The sequence below is a fragment of the Crocuta crocuta genome, unplaced genomic scaffold (genome assembly GCF_008692635.1).
Source record: "Crocuta crocuta isolate KB4526 unplaced genomic scaffold, BGI_CrCroc_1.0 scaffold35, whole genome shotgun sequence".
NCBI classification, from domain to species: Eukaryota; Metazoa; Chordata; class Mammalia; order Carnivora; family Hyaenidae; genus Crocuta; species Crocuta crocuta.
The window spans coordinates 8371535-8382655 of NW_027530625.1; positions in this window are offsets into that span (position 1 = coordinate 8371535).

The window sequence follows — 11121 nt, forward strand, 5'->3', positions numbered from 1 at the left end:
CCCTATGATTCCCAGTGGGCACCCGCAACATGTAAAAGGATGGAGACCGGCCCTGGAGGGTCCCACCCCGGGGAAGTCTCCTCCATATGCAGCACACGCCCCCATAATCGTCCCAGTTGTTTGCTTGCATCCATGACCTTTATCAATAACAAACCTTGAATCTCCAATCTCGTGGAACTCCTCAGATTTAAGGGATTGAGAAGAATCCAAAGGCAGGAGCCTGGGGGACTCAGTCAATTAAGCATCCAACTTCGGCTCAGGTCATGATCTCGCGGTTCGTGGGTTCGGGCCCCGCATCGGGTTCTGTGCCGACAGCTCAGAGCCTGGAGCCTGTTTCAGATTCTGTGTCTCCCTCTCTCTCTGACCCTCCCCTGCTCATGCTGCCTCTCTCTCTCAGAAATAAAACATTAAAATAATTAAAAAAGAAGAAGAATCCAGAGAGGAGAAGGAAGTGTTGTGTGGGGGCTAAAGCAGCGGGTCAGAATGGCTGCCCCCCGAGCGCCCACTCCTTCCCCCAAAGTTCTCTCACTTTGGGAAAGGCGAATCAAGGGATACCTTGATCCAAAATGGAGAGAGCTGATGTGTAGGGATGCCTTCATAGTCACCTCTCGAATATAACAGGTGTGGAGGCTCTTGACTCCTCCTGGGATCTCGAGATGGGAAAGTCCTCTGGAATGTGTTCCGAAAAATTGGGGAAGGAAAAATTGGGGAAGATTTGATCTATAAATGCTCAAAAAGAAGTGCGTGAAGTTTTTTCTTTATTGTTTTTGTTTCCTGGCTTGGCCTCAGCATCTCCTGGAGGATGGAGGGAAGTACTCAGTACGGTTCTATCTTCCAGTTAGATCTGAACCGTAGAAGAGAAGGTAAACAGTCAGAAGTTGCTGACGTGCAGGTCTTCTTTGCTTTAAGGGACCAGACAGACTTCCTTAAGACCTGTCAGAGGCCAACCTCCAGGCCCTGCCAAGGTTGCAGACTCGCCCTCTGAGGCCTCTTCTCAGGAAAGGCCACTTGTTAAAGCCTCAGGTCCTCCTCATCCCTGAAAAGGGAGGCACATTCAATGTGTCCGTTGACTGAAATGCCTCATGGTGAATTTGGCCCCACAAAGGTCCACGTTCTGTTTTCCTTGCAAGATTAAAAACTTTTTTTTAATGTTTATTTATTTTTGAGAGAGAAAGTGAGAGAGAGAGAGAGAGAGAGAGAGAGAGAGAGCAAACAGGGGAGGGGCAGAGGGAGAGGGAGACACAGAATCCGAAGCAGGCTCCAGGCTCTGAGCTGTCAGCACAGAGCCCGACACGGGGCTCGAACTCACGGAGAAACAAGCCTGCCTACAGGCCACTGAATCCTCGGCAATGAACCGTCGATGGACGGTGGAGAAGGACAAAGAGGGGAAACGGGTTACCCAACAGGAAAGGAGCCTGCTCCCCTGGAGGACATCAAATGGGGCTCTGACTGATCCCTGGGAGTCTGGAGACAGAAATATTTCTAGGCATAGATTCTGGAAGGCCTGAGGTGGACTAGGGCTAAGCCCTGAAGTTATTCTGAGTTAGCTCACGTAATACAGGGTGGCCCCTTTGGAGCCTCCTTCCACCTTTTTGAAGAGATTAAGAAAGGCTTTAATACAACATACCTCTCTTTCCCCTGACACCCAGGAGGAGGGAATTGATATTAAAAGATAAGTTTATGACTCAGTCAGCTCTGGGTATTAGGAGAAAGTTACAAAAATTGGCTATGAGGCCAGACTACACTGGACACCTTTTTGAAGACAAGGCAGCTAATTGGGTCTTCTTCTCCTTCTCTTCCTCCTTCTTCTTTATGTTTATTTATTTTTGAGAGACAGAGAGAGACAGAGCATGAGCAGGGGAGAGGCAGAGAGAGATGAAGACACAGAATCTGAAGCAGCCTCCAGGCTCTGAGCTGTCAGCACAGAGCCTGATGAGAGGCTCCAACCCACCAACTGTGAGATCATGACCTGAGCCGAAGTCAGATGCTCAACCGACTGAGCCCCCCAGGCGCCCCCTGGTCTTCTTTAATAGAGATGAGCCGGAGACCCATGAAAAGGAAAGGAGAGGTCCCGTAAAGACTGGTTGTTGGCGACAGCCGTGGAAGGGCAAAGCACGCCAGCTGACCCAAGGGGCTCCTGGTGCTTGTTTTAAGTGTGGCCAAAGAGGGCATTTTAGGAGAGCGTGCTCCTCAAACCCATCGAGCCCCTGCCCCATATGTAAAGGGGACCATTGGAAAGTGCACAAACGTCTAGAGGTCTGTCTCCTCCTCAAGGGACCCATCAAGACTGATGGGACCTAGGGCTCCATCTCTCTGCCCCCTGTCACACAGAAGATCATCACTGCTCCCCCTGGGAGCTTTGGGGGAGATAGAGGGGACTGAAATTAGTTTCCTCCTGGGTACAGGGGCCACTTGATCTGTCCTCCTTTCCAATCCTGGTCGCCTCACTACTCATAAGGTTACAGCAAAGGGTGCCCTGGGGAAGCTCCTAACCACACACTTTTCAGAACCCCTCTGCTGTGTTTCGAAGAATGTAATGTTCACCCGTTCTTTCTTAACCATGCCTGAAAGTCCTGCTCCCTTGTTGGGAAGAGATGTATTAGCCCAGATGGAGAATAAATTACTGCATCAGGCCTTTCATTTGGGGAGAGAGAAAACTGAACAAACGGCCCAAGAGATATTTACCAGGAAAAATCTGTCAAGGACAGTTCAACAAGTAGTTTTGGCCTATGAAGTCTGTCTTAGAAACATGCCTCTCAACCACTAACTTGCTCTCCCAGGCAGTCAAAGAACTGGAAGCTCTCCAGGGGAAGACGGGCAATTAGAGTGCACTCAGATGCCAAGGTCAGAGGGTTCCAACATCTGTTGGCATGGGCTGATACTTTTGCTAATTGGGTAGAGGCTTCCCCCTGCAAAATGGAAAAAAGCACAGGACTAATAAAAGCTCTGCTTTATAAAATAATGCCCAGGTTCAGCTTACCTAAAAATCTGCGAAGTGATTAATGGTCCCTCTTTCAAAGCTACTCTTACCCAAGGGGTATCAAAGGCCCTGAGGATAGATTATTGCTTTGACTGCTCTTGGAGACTTCAATCCACTGGTAAAGCAGAAAAAGTAAATGATATCTTAAAAAAACATTTAAGGCAACTGTCCCAGAAGACTCATCTCCCATGGACTTCGACCCTTCCCATAGCATTAATCAGGGTAGAAATACCCCACAGATCCAGGGTTTCAGTCCATACAAACTGTTATATGGAGGTACCTTTATTTTATTATTTATTTGAGAGAGAGAGAAAGAGAGAAAGAACAGGGGAGGGGCAGAGAGAAAGGGAGACAGAGAACCCCAAGCAGGCTCCGTGCTGTCAGCACAGAGCCTGATATGGGGCTCAAACTCACAAACTGTGAGATCATGACCTGAGCTGAAACCAAGAGTCAGGCGCTCAACTGTCTGAGGCACCCAGGCGCCCCTGACAAGTGGCTTTTTATTGGGTCCCGTGATAAACACTCGAGTTGAACATATTATTTCTTTAGCTCAATTTCAACGACATTACAGCACATGTCCAATAGGTGAACGCGAGAAAAAGGGACAGTGGTTTGGAAACTGGGGGCAGTCAGTATCTTACAGACGCCATCTTGTTGGTCAGCATAATCATTGGTGTTTTTCTGTGTCTGCCGATGTCTGTGCCAGCCTTCCTGTGGAGCCATGCAGTGACCACTCAACTGACCCGTGGGTGGACTCTGACTGCTGCACCCCACCGTCCGTCTTTAGCTTGAGAAGCCAGAACTGTCATTGTCCTTGTTCCCTAATGGCAGTTAGGGGTCCTTCCAGGGGGAGGAATGAGTAGGGAAGGGGTTAACAGTAGGCAGGGAGAGATAAGGGACTCTTGGGGAGGCTGACCTCAGCTGAGAGTGGGAGGCAGCAGCGGCAGAGGGTTTGGAGGCAAAAAACGGGATAAACACATTCCAGACCTGCCTGTGTTAGGCGCCATGGATGGAATCTCACAAACTAATTATCCAGTTCCTGATAAAGTCCCAATAAAAAGTCAGGGACAAAACCCCTTGGAGGCAACCCGGTCGGGACCCCTCTCGCCCTTAAGAGCTTTGTACTTTTGCTCAATACACTCTATCGCTTTGCTCACTCTCCACTGTCTGAGCAATTCGTTCCTCAACTCAGCGCGACAGGGACCAGCGTCTCTTCCGCCCACCTGCAACACAACAACATCAAAGGGATTGAACCAGTAATTAAAAACCTCCCAAGAAAGAAAAATTCAGGAGCAGATGGCTTTCCTGGTGAATTCTACCAAACGTTACAAGAAGAATTAACACCCGTATTAAAGTCTTCAAAAACGAACAGAGAAAAGAACATGAGGTCATTCTATGAGGTCAGCATTACCCTGGTATCAGAGCCAGACAAAGACATCACAAGAAAATAAGACTTTGGGCCAATATCCTTTATGACGATAGATGTAAAATCCTCGACAGAATACTAGCACACCAGACTCAGCAGCATATGAAAAATGTTACACACCATGACCAAATGGGATTGATCTTGGGAATGCAAGGCTGTTCAACACAGGAAAAAGTCAGTCAACACAATACCCCCCACGTTGATAGAACAGAGGGGAAAAACACATGATCATCTCAATCGATGCAGAAAAGAACATCTTTCACAAAACCCAACCTCCTTTCACGATAAAAACACCCAGGAAACCAGAAATAGAAGGGAACTTCCTCGACATGATAAAGAAAGAGCATATTGGCTGCTTTCACCACTGCTATTTGAACATTGCTGGAAATTCTAGCCAGAGCAAGTAGGCAAGAAAAAGGAGTCAAGGGCAACTAACATGAACAGGAAGAAGTAAAACTATCTCTAAACACAGTTGATGGGATTCTGTATATAGAAAAACCAGAGAAAGCACAAAAAGACCCAGAAATAACACTCTCCAATGTAGGCACTTAAAATTCTCAGTCCTGTTACTGAAACCTTCTGAAGCATCTTTTCAAATTCACATTAATTGTATTTCTATGTGAAATTCCCCTCAAAACACATTTCCAACATGTCCACCACCCTTCCAATGCCACCCGGCCTAGAAATTATAGAAATTTAAATCCACTGAAGTTAAAACATCATGCCTTTGAAATGCTTCTAAGAATGTTTTACCTCCTAATGCAGTCATTTAAAAATATTTAGTGAGAAAGTTCCCTTGCAAACAATGGCCCCTGGAGCTCAGGCGTTTAGCAGGTTCATGGTAAGCTCACCTCTGCATACATCAGTCCATTCATTCACCAAATATTTATCAGTCAGCTAAACGAGGGGGGCCAGCGATGGAAATGTTATTGCCCACAATTCCATGTGCTGTTGTTGTAGATAAAGCATCTTTGTTTGTTTCAATGGTCTGTCTTTGCATCGGTGCTACATTGTATAATAAATCTTGAAACTTGCTAGCAAATATTCCCACCTTGTCTTATTCCAAGACTATATTGGCTACCCTTTGCTTTTCCATAGAAGTTTTATAATTAATGTATTAATTTCATGGCAAATTCTATTGCTATTTTTACTTTATTGTATAGAGTCTATAGATAATTTGGGGAAGAATTCTTTACAATCCAGTCTTCCGATCCATAATTATACTGTATCTCTCCATTTTTTTTTTTTAAAGTTTATTTATTTGAGAGAGAAAGAGAGTGCAAGCAGGGGAGGGGTAGAGAGAGAGGGGGCCAGAGGATCCAAAGCGGGTGTTGTGCTGACAGCAGATCACCTGATGCAGGGCTCAAACTCTTGAACCGTGAGATCATGACCCGAGGCGAAGTCAGATGCTCAACCGACTGAGCCACCCATGTGTCCCACTATATCTCCCCATATATTTTTCCTTTTATTTCTGTCAATAATAGACATGTTTGTTTTGCTTAATGAAGAAAATTTTAATCTTAAGGCATTATACCTTTTTAAAGAAAGTATTATTTAAAGAAACTATATAAGGTAACTTAAAACAATCAAATATCAGTATTCACCAATGTTTTGTTTACCTGAAATGTTATTTCAGTTGTAAACTCCATTTCCTGTTACAAAGAAATAATCAAGACCTTTACTGGACTTAACCCTTCATTTAAGAAAAAAAGTCCTAAATCTTAAGATAAATAATATTTTAAGTAGAAAATGACCAATTTTAAAAGTTTGGTATATTATTGCTGTGGTTTATTAACATATATTATGTACATGTTAGCTGGTCCCTTTTATAGGAACCCAGGCTGGGTTAATCACTTATACAAAGCGTAGTAAAAATTAAGGCAAGAGCAAAATGTCTAACAAAATACTCTGTTTGAAACAACTGTAAGTATTAAAGATATTCGTTAGTAGTTATTACAGACTGAATTGTGTCCCCCACCTTCCCAGATTCATATGTTGATGTCTAATCTCCAATGTGGACCGTTTGGAGACAGAGCATTTGAGGAGATAAATAAGGTTAAAAGAGATCATAAGTGTGGGTCCCTAGAATAACTGGACTGGTGCTTTTATAAGAGGAAGATGGGGCGCCTGGGTGGCTCAGCCGGTTAAGTGTCCGACTTCAGGTCATGATCTCCCGGTTGGTGAGTTCAGGCCCGGCATCCGGGTCTCTGCTGACAGCTCGAGCCTGGAGCCTGCTTCAGATTCTGTGTCTCCCTCTCTTTCTGCCCCTCCCCTGTTCTCGTTCTGTCTCTCTAAAATAAACATTAAGAAGAGGAAGAGACGCCAGGAGGGCACACAGAACAAGGTCCACAGAGGACACAGCGAGAAGGTGCCATCTGCCAGTCAAGGAGAGGGCTTGCCAGAAACCAACCAACCCCGCGGGCACCTTCATCCGGGAACTGCAGCCTTCCCAACCATGGGAACAGGATTTGCTTCTGCTTAAGCCTATCAGCCCGTGATACTGTTAAGGAAGTCCTGGCCCACTCGAGTAAGGGTTGCGAATTATCTGCTACAAAACATGTAACAAAATAGCCTCCCTGAATTGTTTTCCAGATCGCAGCCCCTGCTGGCATTCAAACGATTTCTCGCATAAACATAAGCCACAGTGAAATTCACTTAATGATCAGTTTCTATCAATCTATTTTTTTTTTCTCCTGCCCCCTCTTACCGCGGAACGGTAACATCGGAAGCATTAAGCACCTGGAATTTACGCCTTACATGAAGGCGTGACTTCAGTAATTGCAAATGATGCACAGCTCCTTCGTGTAAGAAAGATGCTGTGTGGTCATAGCTACTTTCAGCAGTCGTCAGATTCAAGTGGCCTGGCATACCACGCTGCGGCAATGACAGGAGCATGGCTCTGACACATGGCAATTTTAGTTAGGCAAGTGGGAAATGTGAAAAGATGCCAACGGCCCGGCCTCTGTTTAAAGCGTACAGTGCTGACCAACTCAAGAAAACGACCTGATGTGTTCAGTTGACATAACCAGCCCACGGTACGGCATGCTGGATCACAAGGACTTCTGGGAGCACAATCCCAAAGAAGGGACTACCTTTCCCAGGTCACAGCATTTCACGAATCCAATACAGTGGTCTCTGATACAAGAAAATCATCCCCCTGTTGGAATCAAGTACCACTCTTGTGATAATTTACACTCTGAAAGTTGTGATGTAAGTAATGAATCAAAACATTGTGGATTTCATGGCGGGTTTATAATACTGCAAGATAGTTTGCAGAAATTCATCTGGATTCTAAAAGAACGGAATTTCTGCACTTACGTTTCCTCTTGTAAGGCGTTGAAATTTAGTAACACAGCAGAGCAACTGCGTGCATATAAAACGTGGCTCTTTTTTATTCTGGGGTCGATCCAAAACCAGGCAGAGTTCTAACACACAGAAAGCTTCAAATTGAATCTCAAGGAGATTCAACAGCGTTTAATTTTTTTTTCCCCAATGGTATAGTTCTTTTGCACAGAGGATTGCACATGTTTTATTAGACTCATTCCTAGGAAAGTAATACTTAAAACAATTTCTTTTTACTGTTTATTTCTGAGAGAGAGATTAGAGGGCAAGTAGGGGAGGGGCAGAGAGACAGGGAGATATATAACAGCATCTGAATCAGGCTCCAGCCTCTGAGCTGTCAGCACAGAGCCTGACGCGGGGCCTGAACTTGTAAACTGTGAGATCATGACCTGAGCTGAAGTTGGGCACTTAACCGCCTGAGCCACCCAGGCGCCCCAGGAAGGCAATACTTCTTAATGCTGCTATAAATGGTGATGTAGCAGGCAGAACAATGGCCCCCCAGAGATGGCCACCTCCGAATCCCCAGAGTCTGTGACTGTATCAAATTACACGACAAAAGGGACTTAAGGTTTGCAGATGCAATTAAGGCTGCTAATCAGACCGTCTTAAAAAAGAGAGATCATCCAGTGGGCCCAATCTACATGAAGATTCGGCCTCTCTGCTGGCTCTGAGGACAGAGCAAGGGACTCACAAGCCAAGGCACGCAGTAGCCTCTAGGAGCTGGGAGTGACAGAGTTTACATCCAGCAAGAAACCAGCTCTGTAACCACAAGGAACTGAATTGTTCCAATGAAGCCAAACAAACGGGAAGTGGCTTCTCCTAGAGCCTCCTGAAAGGAATGGAGTCCCGAGGACATCTTGATCTTAGCCTTGAGACCCACACCTTTGCAGACACTGCAACCTAATTTGACCGTTACCCACAGTGTGGTGGGAAATCACAGCAAGGGTTATGAACAGGGGGTGTGATGGAGCCAAGCTGCAGCTGTTGGCGGGACTGGCGGAGGGCCGTGGCGGGAGAGGAAGGGAGGGGAGCGTAGTTGGGAGAGGATGAGGTCTGAGATGGTGGCAGATGGCGGTGGAGGTAGACAGACTCCAGACTGAGTGGAGGCAGAGCTGATGGGCTCGGCTGATGCACTGGATGCGGATGTATGGCAGCACCAAGCGGGGACGGTTCCTGGGTGTCTGATTTGAACTCTGTGAGCAGCGATACCAGTGGCAGAAATGAGTCAGCCTGGGGCGGGTGACACACTTTGAGGTGCGTGTGGGCGACTCAAAAATTGTTAACACGCCAAACTTGAGAGATGAGGCACCTGAACGGAGATCACAAGTGGGCAGAGGTGGGATTTTCTTTTTCTTTTTTTCATTTTTCCTTTTTAAAAAACCTTTATTGATTAAGTAATCTCTACTCCCAACATGGGGCTCAAACTCACGACCCCAAGCCCCGAGACCAAGAGTCGCACGCTCTGCCCACCCAGGCGGCTAGGTGCCCCAGCCAGGTGTGTTTTTTAGCCTAGAGTCTGGGGGAGAATCTGACCTGTACCCACACAGCTGGGGACCATAAGCACGTAGATGTTATTTCAAGGCACTGAGAACGTGGCCCTGAGAAACACAGACATTTAGAGGTGGGGTACAGTGGGCGGAACACAGCAGAAAGTGCTGATTCCATGCCTGTATACATACATACATATTACATATATATTTAACTTTTTAAAATTTATTTTTGAGAAAGAGAGCGAGCGAGAGAGAGAGAGAGAGAGCGTGAACAGGGGAGAGGCAGAGAGAGAGGGAGACACAGAACTGGAAGGAGGCTCCAGGCTCTGAGCTGTCAGCACAGAGCCCGACGCAGGGCTCGAACTCATGAACCGTGAGATCATGACCTGAGCCAAAGTCGGACGCTTAACCGACTGAGCCCCCCAGGTGCCCCGTATATAAAGATGGGTTATAGGGGAGCATGTCTGTGGTGATGACAATCCTGAACAGGAGGGACTGACAATTTGGGAGAGGGATGAGCAAACCATCAAAATCTGAGGCAGCGGAAGGGGCAGACGGCAGGGCTCAGGCGCAGGGGCGGCTTCCGGCAGGAGGAATTCAGTGCAGACGGGGGCAGGCTGGCCTGCTTGGTTGGTGCAGGGAGGAGGGGGCTGACGTCTGCCGCTTCAACTGGCTCTGTGAGTCATGCAAAGGGCGGAAGAGGGGGTGTGGAGGGTGGAAGGCGTAACAGCTGATGTGGGGAAGAGGAAACGTAACAGACTCAGAGTCAGATCCACTGGTGATGCCGTGTCTGTGTGAGGTTGACGTGAAACCAACCAGCCCAACTGTGTGGTTTTCTAGAAATATTCGGCTCTCAGGTGCAGGGAGAAGGCAGATGGCAGGGCTCACGGAGGTGGGGGGTCCTGGACAGGGAAGGGCCACCGAGGGAGAGGATGAAGAGTGGAGGGTGTTCGGAAGAGAGGGGCTGGGACCACGGACTCCGACGGCTTGCGTGATCTAGGAGCCAGCTGACCAGGTGCCTTGCTGGGTGTGCTCAGAGAATTAGGACTGCGGCCTGTATTTCAGGAAGTGGGCTGGAAACGGTGCTCGGCAAGCGCTAGGTTGTGCAGCCGGCGAGAACACACGTCCGAGTCTGCACTGTTCCCTCCGCATCGTGAGCTCCCAGCGGTGCCTGACTCGCTGCGTGCGGGTGCGGCCGGCACACGTTGAAGACAGTCGGCACCCGGGTGTGTCTAGGCCGCTCACCTTCCCCCCTCTCTGTTGGGAACAGCATCTACGTGGGGGGATAAACTGCCAAAAAACGTGCTTATTGAGAANTGGGGGGGCGGGGGGTTGCCCTCGCTCTGGGTCTACTCTTCCTCCTCCACGTCCTTCCAAGTACAGGCCCGACACGGTTTCCTCTCTTGCTCTTTTCTGCCTCTAAATTGGGGCTGTTTCCAGACTTCGGCCCTCACCTCCAGGGGGCGGCCAGATGGGCCCTCGCGCGTCTTCTGCCTGTTGTTCTTGTGCCATCGGCCAGGGCCCTCTGCAAAGTGGGCACAGCCCGAGTCAGACTCCCGGCTCCCCTCACAGCCTTCTCTTCTCCTGGACCTGCTCGTGACATGTACAGTCCACCCCGCCCTCCTTCTTCTTCTTTCCTATTTATGGACTCGTGGAGGGGCGCCTGGGGGGCTCAGTTGGTGAAGCATCTGATTTTGGCTCAGGTCATGATCTCACGGTCTGTGGGTTCGAGCCTTGCATCAGGCTCTGTGCTTACAGCTCGGAGCCTGCTTTGGATTGTGTGTCTCCCTCTCTCTCTGCCCCTCCCCTGCTCAGGCTCTGTTTCTGTCTGAATAATAAACAAACATAGATTTAAATTCCTGGACTCGAGTATGTAATAGCAG